The sequence below is a fragment of the Prinia subflava genome, chromosome 2, assembly GCF_021018805.1.
Source record: "Prinia subflava isolate CZ2003 ecotype Zambia chromosome 2, Cam_Psub_1.2, whole genome shotgun sequence".
Lineage (NCBI taxonomy): Eukaryota > Metazoa > Chordata > Aves > Passeriformes > Cisticolidae > Prinia > Prinia subflava.
The window spans coordinates 110145091-110159616 of record NC_086248.1 but is presented as its reverse complement, the minus strand read 5'-3'; the positions used below and the strand labels follow the sequence as shown (position 1 = coordinate 110159616).

The 14526-nt window shown below is 41.0% G+C and overlaps 1 long non-coding RNA gene across 11 annotated transcripts in view; it reads right to left on the bottom strand.

The window, feature by feature from the left end:
* The window catches only part of LOC134547506 (uncharacterized), a 465000-nt gene that overhangs the window by 45908 nt on the left and 404566 nt on the right, over positions 1–14526 (bottom strand). For 10 of the 11 annotated variants that reach the window (XR_010079493.1, XR_010079492.1, XR_010079494.1 and 7 more), the window contains one exon: positions 1173–3434. This is a non-coding gene — a long non-coding RNA (uncharacterized LOC134547506). The remainder of the gene's footprint in view (positions 1–1172; positions 3435–14526) is intronic. The other variant, XR_010079489.1, reaches the window with a different exon arrangement.

Genomic DNA, 14526 nt, shown 5'->3' with positions numbered 1-14526 from the left:
GATATGTTTTTATTAGGAATAATGCACAGTCGTTTCCCTTATAGAATTTAAATCTGCCATCTATGCCTAGGTATAGTCAAATATATTGATAGCCTCCCTTGCGGGTTCTGCTGACACTTGGGTTTAATTGCAGTGAACTTTGAATTCCTATCTTAAGGTCAGTTATTAACTATTGATGGATTCTCCTTTTCTCCATTTAATGCTAAAGTATTCATACTAACCAAGACAGATGGGAATGCTGAGGAGATTTTTCAACGCCACGGCTGGGCAAGATACCTTTACACTCTTCCTCTGTGGCAAAGGGAGAGCCCTTTTCTAAAAGTGGTGATCACTCATGCTCAGCTTAAAAAGAAAAACACAGCACAACAGCGCTCTGCTGACCCCTCACCACTTTTTGTTCTGCCTGTGCCATCTTCCTAGAAATAAAGGGGCCTCTGTGCTGCTGTTAGGAGGAAAGAAAATAAAATTTCCTCAGGCACAACCTTGGATGCCAACCTTGAAACCAAATGGGGTCAGAATGCAGAGGAGCAAGCGCAGCACCAGGCAGCACCCAGCCGGGCTGACAAACAACTCTGCTCCTCTGGGCTTCCCAGAAGGGAAAAGAGTGCCCCTCAGAGATTTATAAACACATACATAATAAATGGGAGGCTGAAGTTTAAACTGTTATGGAGCATTCTCTACTCCGCTTCCGAAGTCCTCTGTGATTTAAAGAGCTGACATTTACTGTGTGCAGGCCTATTATTCAGAATGACTGTTTGTGTATAGACAATATTTTAAACTGGCTTGCTATAGATGAAAAATTCTTATTAAGTCAGAAAAAACCAGTTTAAGTAGGTAACACTCTCCCAGTCTGGACTGCTGTAAGTCTTGCTGACCCGCTGCAGGGGAGGCAGGGGGGGCTGTCAGTGTGGGGAGATGGGGGTCCCAGCCCCACGAGGCTGCCCTCACCTGTCCCTCCTGCCAAGCAAACCACACAAAGGCGTTTGGTGATGCTGTCACACACCGAAACCTTCCTCTAAGCTCACACAAGCTTTGATAAGTGCTGGAGCCAGGGAGTGTCTGCCTCCCCTGGAGCCAGCTCACAGTGATGTCCTCCACGGTGCTTGGAAGCCTTCAGAAAACCAGTGCTGGGTGTCCTGAGACACCACCCTGGCCATACCCTTTTCTCTCACCGTGTTGGGAGGCTTTCCACGCTCAGCCTTCTCCAACCTTGTGCCACAGCCCAGATGGCAACCAAGCAGGATGTGTGTCTGAGGTGTCCTCCCTGCGCCCAGCCTGTTGCTGCAAGGAGCAGAAACCTCTCAGGAACCTCTGACATTCCTGTAGCAAAACAAACCAGAACTAAAGCATGCACACAGGAGTTTGATTCTGCATTATAACCATTCAAAATACTCCTAGCAGACTTGAGACCTTGTCTTTGTGCAACGTGCCAGTGGAACTCAATGCACTTTTCAAAGCACATTCGTGAAGACGAACTTTTCTTCAGTCAGCTCACCACTTGCACACCATCCAAACCTGAAAGCAGAATACTCTATTTTCTATAAATATATTGCAGGTATATCTAAGGCAGAGAAATTCACTCATAACTGAGGAACAACAAAAACAGTGATCTCTATATCTCTCTATATCACTACTGACAAGACTGTCTGTCTCTCCAGCAGATTACTCTGCACAAAAGACCTCCCATTGTACATTATTTTACTGTCGTTATATTTGATAATAAAGCACAGTTTAGAGAGTATTTAACATGTAATACATAGATCTGGCTAAATACAACTGGACTCGGGTTTTTCAGGTGGAATATGCTGATCTGATACAGAAAATCAGCCAATTTGAAGTTTGTGCACTAAAACACACACTTTAGTCTTGATGCTTTCCATGAGGTATAAGCATAGGTTTAAACAGAGGGTAACAAACAGGGGACTTTGACCCCAAACTTTATGTTCAAACTTCTACAACAAAAGTTTTAGAGGCAGAAAGTGTCACCATTATGCACTGACATCAACTGACAGAGAAAGGCATCCCTCTCTGAAAAACCAGTGCACCAAATGGACACAGTGAACATGGACCCAAACATTGGAAGTAGAAAAATTCATCTCTGAACCAGTATTTGGCAGCAGGAGTGACAAAAGGGACTTGTGTGCTTTACAAACAACACCTCCACCACTTCTGCTGCTCGACCATTCCTTGCACATTTTGACTCAACCTATCCACCCCTCCCCTGGCCAAATCTTTGGCAAAGGGTTGGGTATTTTCACGGATCAAGGACCATTCCCAACAGGCATCCTCTGTGCAACCATCTCATTTTTGAAGGTAAAACTATATAATATTATGCAAGTGAGCAGCATTTTGCCCAAGAGCCTTACTGCCACAGAATGGTCCCTGACATGTTTAATTTCCTAATATAAAGATACACACAGATGTATTTTGCTGGAGATGTTGGCATGCCTTGGACAGAGCAGGAAAACCTATAGGAAAAGTAACAGCACAGCAAATTGCAACCTGTTTTATCCTCTTTTCTCTAATTTCTTGTACTGCAGAACAAAAAGCCAAGGTAAAACTCTAAGCTACCATTTTATAAAGCAACCACAGAAAAATTATTAACAATTAAAGCTGGGAAAAAAATTACAGCCAAACTGCAACTCCTGATATCTGTGACTGGGCTGAAATGACTGATCAGCAGCACCCGATCAAGAAGCAATTTAATCATAGCCAAGGCCTTTAAAAAACCAGCATAGACAAAAAGTAAAGAAAAGCAGATAAATATCACAAGCTTTATCCTTTTATATAAGATTTTCCAATTATAAACAGAAAAATATTTGCTTTATCCCTTTTATAAATGATATTTTGATATGCATGACTTTTAAATACTGTGTATGACACTAAGACTTCAAAACAGATTTAGCAGGTTTTAGTAGCTTCTACTGAGGAGATAATTTATGAGATCTTTCGGCCTTTTTAATTTTATTAAAAGTGTGGAATATAATACTATTTGTGCATCAAGAAATAGTGGATTACCCAAGTGTTGGCAGCAATTCCTGTGAAACACATCTTAATCATCTGTTTCAGGCTTTTTTTTTTTTCTTTTTTTTTCTTTTTTTTTTTTTTTGCCTTAGTTAAGGTATTTTTATTTAAAGCATAATACTACCTGTAATCTGGACTTTCTTACTGATCTCTGTGAGGGCAAGCTTTTTGGAAAAGATAGAAGAATGCACATAAAGAACTGTCCTTCAAGCAAATATCCTCTAAAAACACATTTAAAAGATTCCAAACTGATATTCACTTAGCTTTTTTGTAGGTTCAAGGAAGCATGTCCAACAAAACCAATGGAAATAGTGCTTGTCAGTCCATGGAAATCAGGATCTCAGCCTTTTTTACAGAAATGAAATGAAGAGCAAAGCTTCTAATGACTTCATCAGTACTTGGATTTAGTCCTGACAGGAAACACAGCCATAAAATCATAAATTCAGTAAGATGAAATTCCAAGAGAGTATATTTGGTCAAAGGAGGTGAGGACTGAAAACGCACTGAGAGAAAAAAAGTACAAACCCAAGTGTCTACAGCTGCTAAAAAATGAGCTGGTGTCATGCTGGTAACCCTTTAAAATAATGGTCTAATCATTATTAATCCCTTCGATATTTAATGCAATAACATTAATCACGATGAACTCATTTGGTATTAATGTGAATGTCAGACGTACCTCTCCACATACACGCACATCATTTTGGGATTAGCTCCTTGCTACATAATTCTTTTTGTACCCCTCCAGAAGTGCTGAGGGCAGTTGTTTTGTGACTTTGACACAACTGAGCACAAGTACTTATACACAACCATTTCCACTCAGGTTTGGGAGTGCCTGGTAAGTAGTTCCAGCACCCAGAAGTGGGAGGCAGATTATGCAAGAGAAGCCATTGGTACAATTTACATGAAACCTTGGGCTGGTTTTGCTCTTATTTTCCACATGCTACAAGTGTTGATGACTGTTCTGAGCTGGACCTGCTCTAGAGCTGACATTTCTATAATGAAGATGAATGCTGACGAGGATCTGGACCACCAACAAGATTTCTCAGTTGAGAGAGACCACTGCCACTGCAGCTGGGTGGTTTGGAACAACCAGACAGAGGGAGTCTGAAGGCATCATCCAGATGATGCTTCCAGAGAAAGTTCCAGCTTTCTAGGCTGCCTGCTGGCAATGCCCAAGATCTACAAAACCCATCAAATTCCCAGTTACTTTCCTGGTAGACATGGAGACATAAATAGTGATCTCCAAAAGCAGGGTATGGAAGACATGGCTATCCTGGGCTAACAGTGACAAAATAGATTGCACCCAAAATCCCCATAACCAAGAAAATCTTTATGAAACCTTCATTATTTCTAGTTAACATGCATTTTTAATTGTATTGAAATTCCTAGTGTTTTATGCCAGTGCAACTCACACACATGCCTTGGTGCAGCCTTCCCAACCACTCATCATAAATTTGTCCATTTACTGCCTTTTGCTCGTTTCTGAACAGCTTGGCATGCTGTTAGTTAAAAATTCTTTTTTTTCTTTTTTTTTTCAAAGTACAATATCCATTTAGCTTCTATCCTCTGAACTTTTATTCATTCATTATTAACACTGAAAGCCAAAGTGCAGGAGAGGAGTTCAGTCCTACTGGCGTTTCAGATGAAAGTGATGTCTCGGTGTATTAGCAGTGCACCACACTATCATACAGAAAATGCTGCCCAGCCCTCCCACAAAGCAGCCGTGTCCCAGTGCCTAATAGGATCACTTACTTCAAATGTGACACCACCTTCTTTGAAATATTTGTTTAGATTTCAAAAACATATGAAGGTTCTCAAACTCGAACAAAACCTCCAGCCTCCAGCCCAGGCTCTGATTCTAAAGAGCTTTCCATTTGATAAATCAGAGCCTGAATCCAGGTTTTTATTTTTTATTTCCCTGTGGCTTGGCTTTTTTTTATTATTATTTTTGGGATAAAAATAAATGTCATCTGGTTTTGACTGCAGATAATGAATCACATTAAGAATTTTAAAAGCACTATTCTCTTTTTTGAGACCTAATTTCAGACCTATTAACACTTTAATATGAAACAGAAGCCCATCATTTCATTAGAAAAAGAATAATGCCTCTCTTGTACCATATGTTTCTTCCTTTATAAAAAAATCCTTTTGAAATCCTAGATTGGGCAGCATCAGAGCAGAATGTAGATCTGGCACAAAGACAACATATAGGTGAGCAGATCTTGCATCAGGGAGATTAACTATTTCAAGCAAAATTGCAGATTTCTGGCAAACTGTCCTTCTCATTCCTTGCAATAATAAATGATCCAATTTATAAAAATGAACAACTGCAACACAAAAACAAAATCCTGGTGGGGACAACCAAAAACATGTGAAATGCTGGCATGTCACCTCCACAAACTTATCTATGATTACCCAAAGGACAAACAGCTCCTTCTTAGAAGTGCTTTTTGGCACGTTAGATATTTATTAAAATTATAGCTGTCCCTTTTCAATATTTAGGTTTTAAAAATGAAAATGTCTTTAAGACACACAGAACATGAATGCAAGAGGTGGTGTGATAGCAGAGAACCTTATTGCACATAATTAACAGACACATAATGTCTGGTTACTAGTAATTTCCTTCTAGCTGAGTAAGGAAATAATTTAATCATGTTGATCAAATGAATCCCATGAGCCCAGTGCAACATTATGCTTTTTTTTTCCCCTCTCTAAATCTGCATTAACTGATAAGAGTCTACTTGGTGAAATCATGGAACCCAACCTTGTTTAGGTGTCCTTAATTTTACCAAAAATATTGGCATGATTTTAGCAATTGGGTTAATCAAGCATTTCAGTAAAACCTTTTCTAATTCCTGGAGCTGACCTCAAAGGAAAAACAGCAGGGAGAAGGAAGAAAGAAATAACTTGGAGTGTCCTTTATGTGGAACAGAAACAAAATTTTATAATTGCATATTCCATGTTGCTCAGTTACAACAGAAGGAAGGTATTTCTATAAAGACATGCAAAAAAACCCCAATAAGTAAGTCCTTTAAATACTTGAGTGTTAAGCAGCTAAGTGTAAATTACTATTATTCGCCTCCTCTCACTCCCAAAATATCGCCAGGTGCAACTCAGGAATAGGCAAGTAGAATTTTCCTTTTCCCCTGCAAACTATCATTTTATGTGATAATACATCATTTGCCTTGTCATTCCAGGGTTTCACAGTAAAATCTTTTGTGGGATTCTGCTATTGTTCTCCTTGAACTACTTAGAAAAAGCATTGAACTACCTTCTGTGCTATCTCAGGTAGTTTTCGGTAATGTGGTGATATAATTTAACACTTACCATAATACATTTTATCCATCTATTGTTTGCTAAATAATTCCTGCAATAACACTTTTATTCTTTCCATAATTCTTTAGGGTAATGCTGGAGGAATAATATTTTTACTGCAGTGATTGATGTCGGATTCTCCAGCGTGAATAGACCCCACGAACACAGGTTATTGATAAGCATAAAAAAAAAAAAAAAAAGCTGTATGAAAAGAATATCAGGGATCAAAGGGTTAATACCATTTTATGAGGCTGTAAAAATCTACCTCGAGAATCTTGTGTTAGCAATATTCTTTGTGTAAGATGTATGTTATTAAAACAAGTAGCAGCATCTGAATTAAAGTGACAGCATGATGGATGGCTGGTGAAGTGGAATCAGAGTCGTTTGCAGCATTTTTGGGCTGGATGTGGGAATTCTGCCTCAGAGGTAGGACGCTTGGCAGACGCATTGATTCCAGGCTGAAGCACGTTCATAAATATGCCCCTGGAGAGGTGTGGCCTAGCAGAATTTACAAAATTATGTTCATGAATTATTGAACGTTTATTTATGGATGCTATATTTAAACAGCATTTGCAAAGGCAGAAGGACCACAGCACACACAGTGAGCTTTAGATAATGCAAATGCTGCACCAGGCAGAGACAGTTTGCATATTTCACCGAGAGGGTAAGTCTAGCAGAACTAGGTAAAGTGATATGTCAGTGCTGTGGCTTTACACACCACAGCCTGCTGCACCCCAGAGAGACTGACAGTTCTGGGAAATACCTGACGGGCTGGCAGCTCTGACCTCTGCAAAAGAGATCTCTTCGGAAAGAAATACCAAAGTGCTGGTGGAGACTCCTGTGAGCAGCAGTCTCCAAGCCTGCCTCTGCAACCACCGTGTCTGAGAGCCTGAGCAGGATAACCTGCTCTTGATTCTTGTAGGGCCCCACTGATCTCGGTATCAGACCACACCACTGGCACTTGCAGGCCTAAAATGCCAAAATTTGGGCTGCGAGGGAAAATCCCAGCCTCTCCCGTCATGCACGTGTAAATCTCACAAACATTTATTATATGATAGAGTTCTCTCTCTCTCTCTCTCACAATTAATGTCACAGATTTTTCTCTGCTCAGCACGTTTGGAAAGCACAGGATGAATCCGTACTGCATGCAGTGAAATGAAGCTATAACAAAAAAACTAAAGGTGAAACGTTGTGAAATAAAACAGAATCTCAAGGTAAAGCAGTATATCTTGCCCTGGAAGGGAATACCCTCGGAGGAAAGGAGGTTTTTCATTTAGCACTGCTCTGCTAGTTTACACTTTACCCTCTATTTACCCTCTATTTACACTCTGTTATATTCTTCCACTGTGTCATTTCTTGGTCTTCAAAAGACATGATTTTACATTTAATTTTCACCATAGAGTATACGAATGACACTGCCTTGTGGAAACATTCTGGTTTGTTTTCCTTGTTTCTAGTTCTAAGCAGTCAGTTTTCAATTCTAGATTCCTGCAAAGAGCAAGGAGAGGTATCCATAGTGCCCCTGAAAGTGCTTTGAGCTGGGGATGTACACAGCTATAAACAGTCCCCCTAAGATGGTTGACAACAGGGTTATTTCTTTGGAAAATCTCCTTCACTAGTATTTTCCTGGAAAAAAAAATGCTCTAGGAATACAGTATTTCCACAATTTAACTTCAAACGTAAGGCCTTATGACAGTCATCCTGTCAATGGAACACTCTGAAGAGGAATCATCTTTATCCAGACATTTAGCAAAACTTCTTGGAGCCTGCAATTCCTCAGCCTCCTGAGTCCATAAAGTCCACACTGTCAGAAAATGCTCCTCAGCCTCTAAAATCTTATTTTCTATCATTTTGTCCTATTTTTAATTCTGTGTCAAGGGGACACAGAGGAAAAATTATTCCCTTTCTCTGTGCAGCCACCCTTTATAGATTAGATGCCTGTATTCGTGCTCCCTCAGCCTTTTTTACTCTACACAACCCTAGTTCAGTCTGCCCTCGAAATGCCACATTTGGCAAGCCTCCCAGAAAGCATCTTGCTCCCTTTGCAACCTCTCCCACAAGGGCTCACTTTTCTCCTCATCACACCCAAAAGCAAGCACACCAGCACAGAAAAAGTCTCAGCAGTGCTTCACAAAGGAGGTGATGACTTCCCTTCCTCATCTCAGCATGCACACGGTCTTCCCTGCCTTGGAAGTAGTTGCATTTTGCACAAAAACAGGTTTGTGTTCACCTACTGACCTGCTGAAGTCCTGTTTGGTCCCTTCTCATAGAATAGGTGCTTGTGTTTGTCAGAGTATTCATTTCCACACGTGCTCAGAGCTCAGCACTCCTCTCACCAAACCCACTCTCCTGCTTTGGGCTGCTTCTCCTGCTTGTCAAGACAATTCTGAAATCTGGTCCCGTTCCACAACCTGCCTCAGACTCCCCCAGCTTGGTGTCACCTGCAAGTTTAATAATTTCACTTCCAAACCATTACTGAAAATGTGGAAAGGGACCTAGACAGAACTGAGTACATCCTCCCAGGTTCACAAGGAGGCACTGGTGGCTTGTGTGAGTGGCTATTTTTTCTAACTCCCTTTGCACCCACATGAAAGTGGTTTCCCTTAAAACTAGATGACTTACGGGAATAGTCCCTAGTAATGTTGTTTTAAATCTGTCTCTTAAATTTCAGGATGAAGGCTGAACAAAAATTCAAGTGGATGAGCTAATAGGCTTTCCCAGAAGAAATGAAGATAAGAAAAAACAAAAAGTAAGTAATCCTGCATCATATTCAGCACAATTGCTCTTTCTAGATTATTTTTTTTTTCATATCCTGTCAGGAGGGATGTTAAACATGTTCTTCAGACCTATGGTTCCAAGCTAAGGCAGAGATACACTGCCCTTTGGAGCCATGAAACTTCAGGTTTCTTTGCAGAAAGAGATTCCTTTCATTCTCATCATCCCTAGCTTATCCACAGTGGAAGGGAAGAAAAGAAGGACAGCTCACATGCCCTTCTCCAACACTGAGTCCCCTCCAAAGACACAGTTCCAGCACCAACACGTGCTGCCTGCATTGATGTGGGTCTTGAATTGATGCCTTAAGCTTTAGCTTAAGGGATGTTCTCAGCCTCACAGTCAGGGTCACTCAGCTCTTCACAGAGCAGGGACACAAAACAAATCCTTCTCCTGCTGCACACCAAGGACAACTTTCAGCCCAAAAGCACAAACAAGGGTGGGCTGAAGGGAGGAACAAGAAGGATGGGAGCCCACAGCCCAGAGCTGTAACTGGACAATTAAACCCCAAAATGCAAATGGACCAAAACTTATAAAAATGTGAGATTTCATAACCAGTCAGCCATTTTGTGACCATTCTTAGTCCACCTTGGGTGTAGCCCTGGCCAGGCCCTGTCCTGCCCAAGGTGTATCCTGGAGGCCTTTCAATAAATCCCTGCTTTATTCTCCAGCTCTGCCCAGTCTCTGTTCCAGGTCAGCCTCCCAAGGCATCAGAACCATTGTGAGAAGGCTGCCACACATCCTCTGCCTGCCCATAAGCAATTCCTCTCCAGTGGGAGGACACAGCCTCACCTGTTTCAACTCCAAACAGAAAAAATTGTTTGACAAATTTTCCATGAAAGAGCTTTGCAAGCCTGATACGAGTATGGAAAAAAATTCTCCTTTTTAAGAAATGCATCAGACCAACAGTGTTTTCTTTGCTGCCTAAGACACGTGTTTTGATTGAGGATTACATTACAATTTTCTCCAATTAACTTACTTTGGGAGTTTATTTATCAAATGCAAACAACTTTCCCACCAGAGAGCTTGGAAACTACAGATTTTCACTCTGTCCATTGAAGTTTTATTTTAATACTGTATAACTTTGCAGATGCCAAAGGTGGTGTTAAGACAAATAAAAAAGCCCCAAACCATGGAGCAAGCACTGTTCTGCATTTAACTTTCATGTGTCAACACGAAGGACTCATCAGCCATAATCCTGCTACTTGTAAGAGTGGTGCACTATCAAATGGCAGTTCTGGCAGCAGACAAGAACTTAAAATTTGAGGTTGGGCTTTAGGTTTTCAAATTTGGGTTAAAGTGTATTAATTTACGATTTAATTATTTTAAATAAGACAAAATGCTGGCTCTGTTCTCGATATCAATTTCATTAATTAAGTGCCATATTCTCTGATGATTCTGTTCTAGCAGACAGCTCCAAATCTCAACTTTCACAAAGTTTAGGGATGTCTCAGTGTGGCCAACCCAAGCTTGGAACACTATGCAGAAGTTATTAGAGGCAATCAATTTTGATTTTCCAGCATATTTTTCCTCTGCTGCATCCCCTTTTCATCTGGAAGCGACTCCTGTCTCTTTTCTAATTGATGAGGTGAGCTGGTATGAGTGAGCTTATGATTTCTGCTCCTTGAGTGGCAGGAAAGCAAATGGAAAAAATGTCTCAAAAGTTTAAATGAAGGATTTGGCTTTCGCAATAGTGGAATTACTAGTGCTCAGTGGATTTTTCTTAACTGCTGCATGCCAAAGAAATAAACCATGAATGATTAGGGCAGTAGGATTTTTGTTATCAGATAAATCATCACTTACTCAGGTCCTCTGACTTCCCTTCCTTTCCAGGGTTTGGATTTTCTCTTTCCATTTTTAGTTTACTGACAACAAGAAATATCTCTGAGCTGGAAAACCCTGACCTGACTTGAAAGAAGCATTTCAAATACTTCTCTGTCTCTTTAAAAACCTCAGACTTTCTGCAGTTTGGAGCTCTTCCTACAGTTTTCAAGTACTTAACCCATTAGGTCTGGGCTCTTTCATAGAAAACAAATGCTTCTCAAGGTACTCAGAGAAATTATCTTACTTTTATAACACTGTCTGCTTTAAAGGCAAGTATTAAAATATGAAACTTTGATTTTTAATTCTTTTTACTGTTCAGTCAATGCTAGCACTTTTAAAAGAAGGTGGGTAATTTCCAGCAAAATAAACTCAGTAGAACTGGAGCAGGAATCTGCTCAGTTCCATTACTGCAAGGAAAAAAGAAAGGAAATCCTTTTACATGCTGATGATAGGTGGGTTCCTGTCAATTTATTCTGTGAAGTGTTAGGATCTCAAGAATACCAAAATATTAATAATTAATGTAAGTCCTGACACCCCAACCTCAAAGGTATTGAAGTGCTGGGTACAATATCAGACACGTCTGTATTTCCTACTCATCTCTCTTGCTCCTATGCAGGCACCAGAGTTAAATCACTTTATGTATCTCTGGTGCAGCTTTGCCCCTACATGACTTTTGCACTTTCCTGATATAGGTCTGGGCTTTTGCAAGTAAAGACACTGAGCCAAATTGCCTCCTTATTGGAAACTCAGGGAAAATTAAACCTGTCTTGCAAAGCAAACTGGGCTTCACCCTGATTCAATCCTCAAATTCAGCACTAGCAACTCAAGAACTTCTTGTTGAGGATACAGAAGACTGTAGGCACACATATGCACTGAAATATCCTTGGCCCTTTTTCACATGAAATTTGTAATAAAATGTTTGGCACCAGCTTTGTTTTTATCACGGGGGGGGGCTCAATAAACACAAAAGAAATTGACTCAGAAAAAACTGGGTTGCAAAGATAAATGCATTTGAGGCTCTGAAGCCTCTGTGGGGAAACAGGTCAAAGAGGAAAAGCCGTTCCCTCCTGTAATTTCACTTTTCCCTCTGCCCCAAAAGACTGGGCTGCTGCATCTTGCAGCTAAGGGCTATTGGGAGCTAAAGCGTGCATTAGAGCTACAAAACAAAGCTCATTACAAGTGACACAGGAGTACTACAGGTAACAGAAACCTTCTGGTGGAATTCCAGGGTTTTGAACCAGGTGTTACAAAAAAATCCCAGCCTCAGTGCAGTCAGCAGCAAAACACCTTTCAACATTATAAAACCAAGAACTCACCCAATATGTGCTATTTTTCTTTTTTTCTGTCTCTCTGCCTTCTTCATTTATCACTTTGTGTGTTCTGGTGGATTTATTGTCTTCTGACCCTTTGCTTTACTTGGAGTTGCAGTTTCCCCTAAACAGAATCCAAGCTCAATAATGGTCAAGACTGAGGTGAACTTTTGAACTCACAAGGGTTGAACAGGTTCAAAATTAAACAGGAACAAGAAAACAGTTCAGTCCAAGTTATTGTCTTCCTACATTCACCACTTCTGATTTTATTCTCTGGGCAATTACACATGAGATTTAACCATGTGCAAAAACATTTACCAGGATGGGATTGGAGCCATAATCTGTAAACATATATGTAATTGCCATTGACATCAAGTTTGCACTGAAAGGCCTTTCAACAAGTTTGATGGGATTAAAAAAACCAAAACCATCAAACTTCACTATTTGGGCCTTTGGCAACAAAACCCAGGCTGCTACTGTGGAGCCACAAAATACTTCCTGCAGTAAAACAAGTACAGCTCCAGCAGAGAGAGAGGTGAATCTGACAGTATGGCATGTTTTTGGATTTCATCACCGTTCATGAACATTTTGGATATCATTAAAAGAAAATTATGCTTCTGGTCTTCTTGCTACAGAGAGGTCTGTGAACAGAGCGCCAAGGTTTTCTGAGAGCATTCAGCTCTGAAGCCAGGCTGCTGTAGCAGCTGGCTGCCTCCTCTCCCAGGGGCTTGGTCTGAGACAGGAGAGGTGGACCCTTGGTGCTGATAGAAAGACCAGTGTGGGGACTCAGAAAGGCTCTGCTAAGAGGTGGAAAGGAGAATTCAAAACTCAGGTTTTATTCTGTCCCGTCTGTCCTGACCGTCCCAAGCGCACACTGTGCGATGTACTTGGACAGAAAGCTGTCCAATATCTCCAACTGACATGTTCTGTTCTAAATCAAGAATATACCAAGGAAAACTGCCTGCTTGCACTTTCCTCATCTCTGTCACCACCATGCATGTCACCAACATGCAGGTGAGGTTATGCTGCCCAGGGAGAGGCAAACCCACCATGCCCTCAACTCCTTCCAGCCCAGGCATGCTGGAATGGTGCAGGCAGGCTGTGAAAGAGATACAGGGACCACAAATCAGCCCAGCAAAGAAACCCAGCTCCTTGCAACACAACAAAGAGCCATCCCAAAACACATGCCCCCCAAAATCTCAACAGACAGATCATATTGGCAGTGCTGGCAAGAAGAGTTTCCAGAGGACATGCGAGATGGAAAGGGGCAAGTCATGCCAGTGAAGGAGGATTTGTAAAACCCCCTATGCAAAGAATTAGGCCTCTCTGGGTAAATTATTGCTCTTGAGAGCAATCTTGGGTTGAATAATCCCCATGCAAGCATAGCCATGCTGACAGCAAGCTCAGGCATGGAGATGGAGCAAGGAGGATTCAGGATTCATAGAGGAAAGAAATTCAGTGTTTGCAAAGTCTTTCACTGCCCCAAGAGCAGATGATGTTGGCCAAACAGCCTGGTGTCCAGGAGGAGTCCAAACTTCTGATGAAAAACTTCTACTGAGGATTAGGGGTGCCCCATTGGTAAATAATGCTGATTCAAATCCAGTTAAAATTAAATCACTCCCCCTGCTTGTGAGTTTCCTAACTTGCACTGCACATGGAAACCAAGTTCTACTGATTGCCTGAAAAAGGTGGGACTTCCCCTCTTTGGAATCTTCATCCTGAAAAACCTGATAACATTTTACTTTAGGGATATCAGAAATACCCTTCTATGATCCACCAAAACCTCAAATCTTTGTCAATCTTGACTCACCATTTCTCTCATGCCTCTGAAATTTATAGTGATGCATCTAGCCCCACTTCTCTGAAATCCTCATGACAAGCATCAGCTTTTAAGCTCATCTTGTGAGTTTAATATTCCTCCAATTTTTTTTCCCCTCGCTGCATCGGTTGAAATGTACAGAATGTGAGTACTCCTTATGCTTAGAAAAATAAAAAGGAATTTCAGTCATCCCGGCAGATTAGACACACACAGATAGGTGTTATCAGTAAGGCTGATAGGATGAGTTCACCAAACACAAAATACCAGGATGGCTGTTACAGGCAAACTGAAACTGCACATCTGAAGCCTCCCTTGTCCTTTCCCAAAGTGCAAACTTTGCTGTCATCCATAAATCAAACAGTTTATGAGGCTGCAATATTTACACTCTAATTAAAAAATCATAAAGCCAGACCCCTTCAGTTTGTAAAAAGAGGGACTCAGGACCTGCTATCGAAACATGGT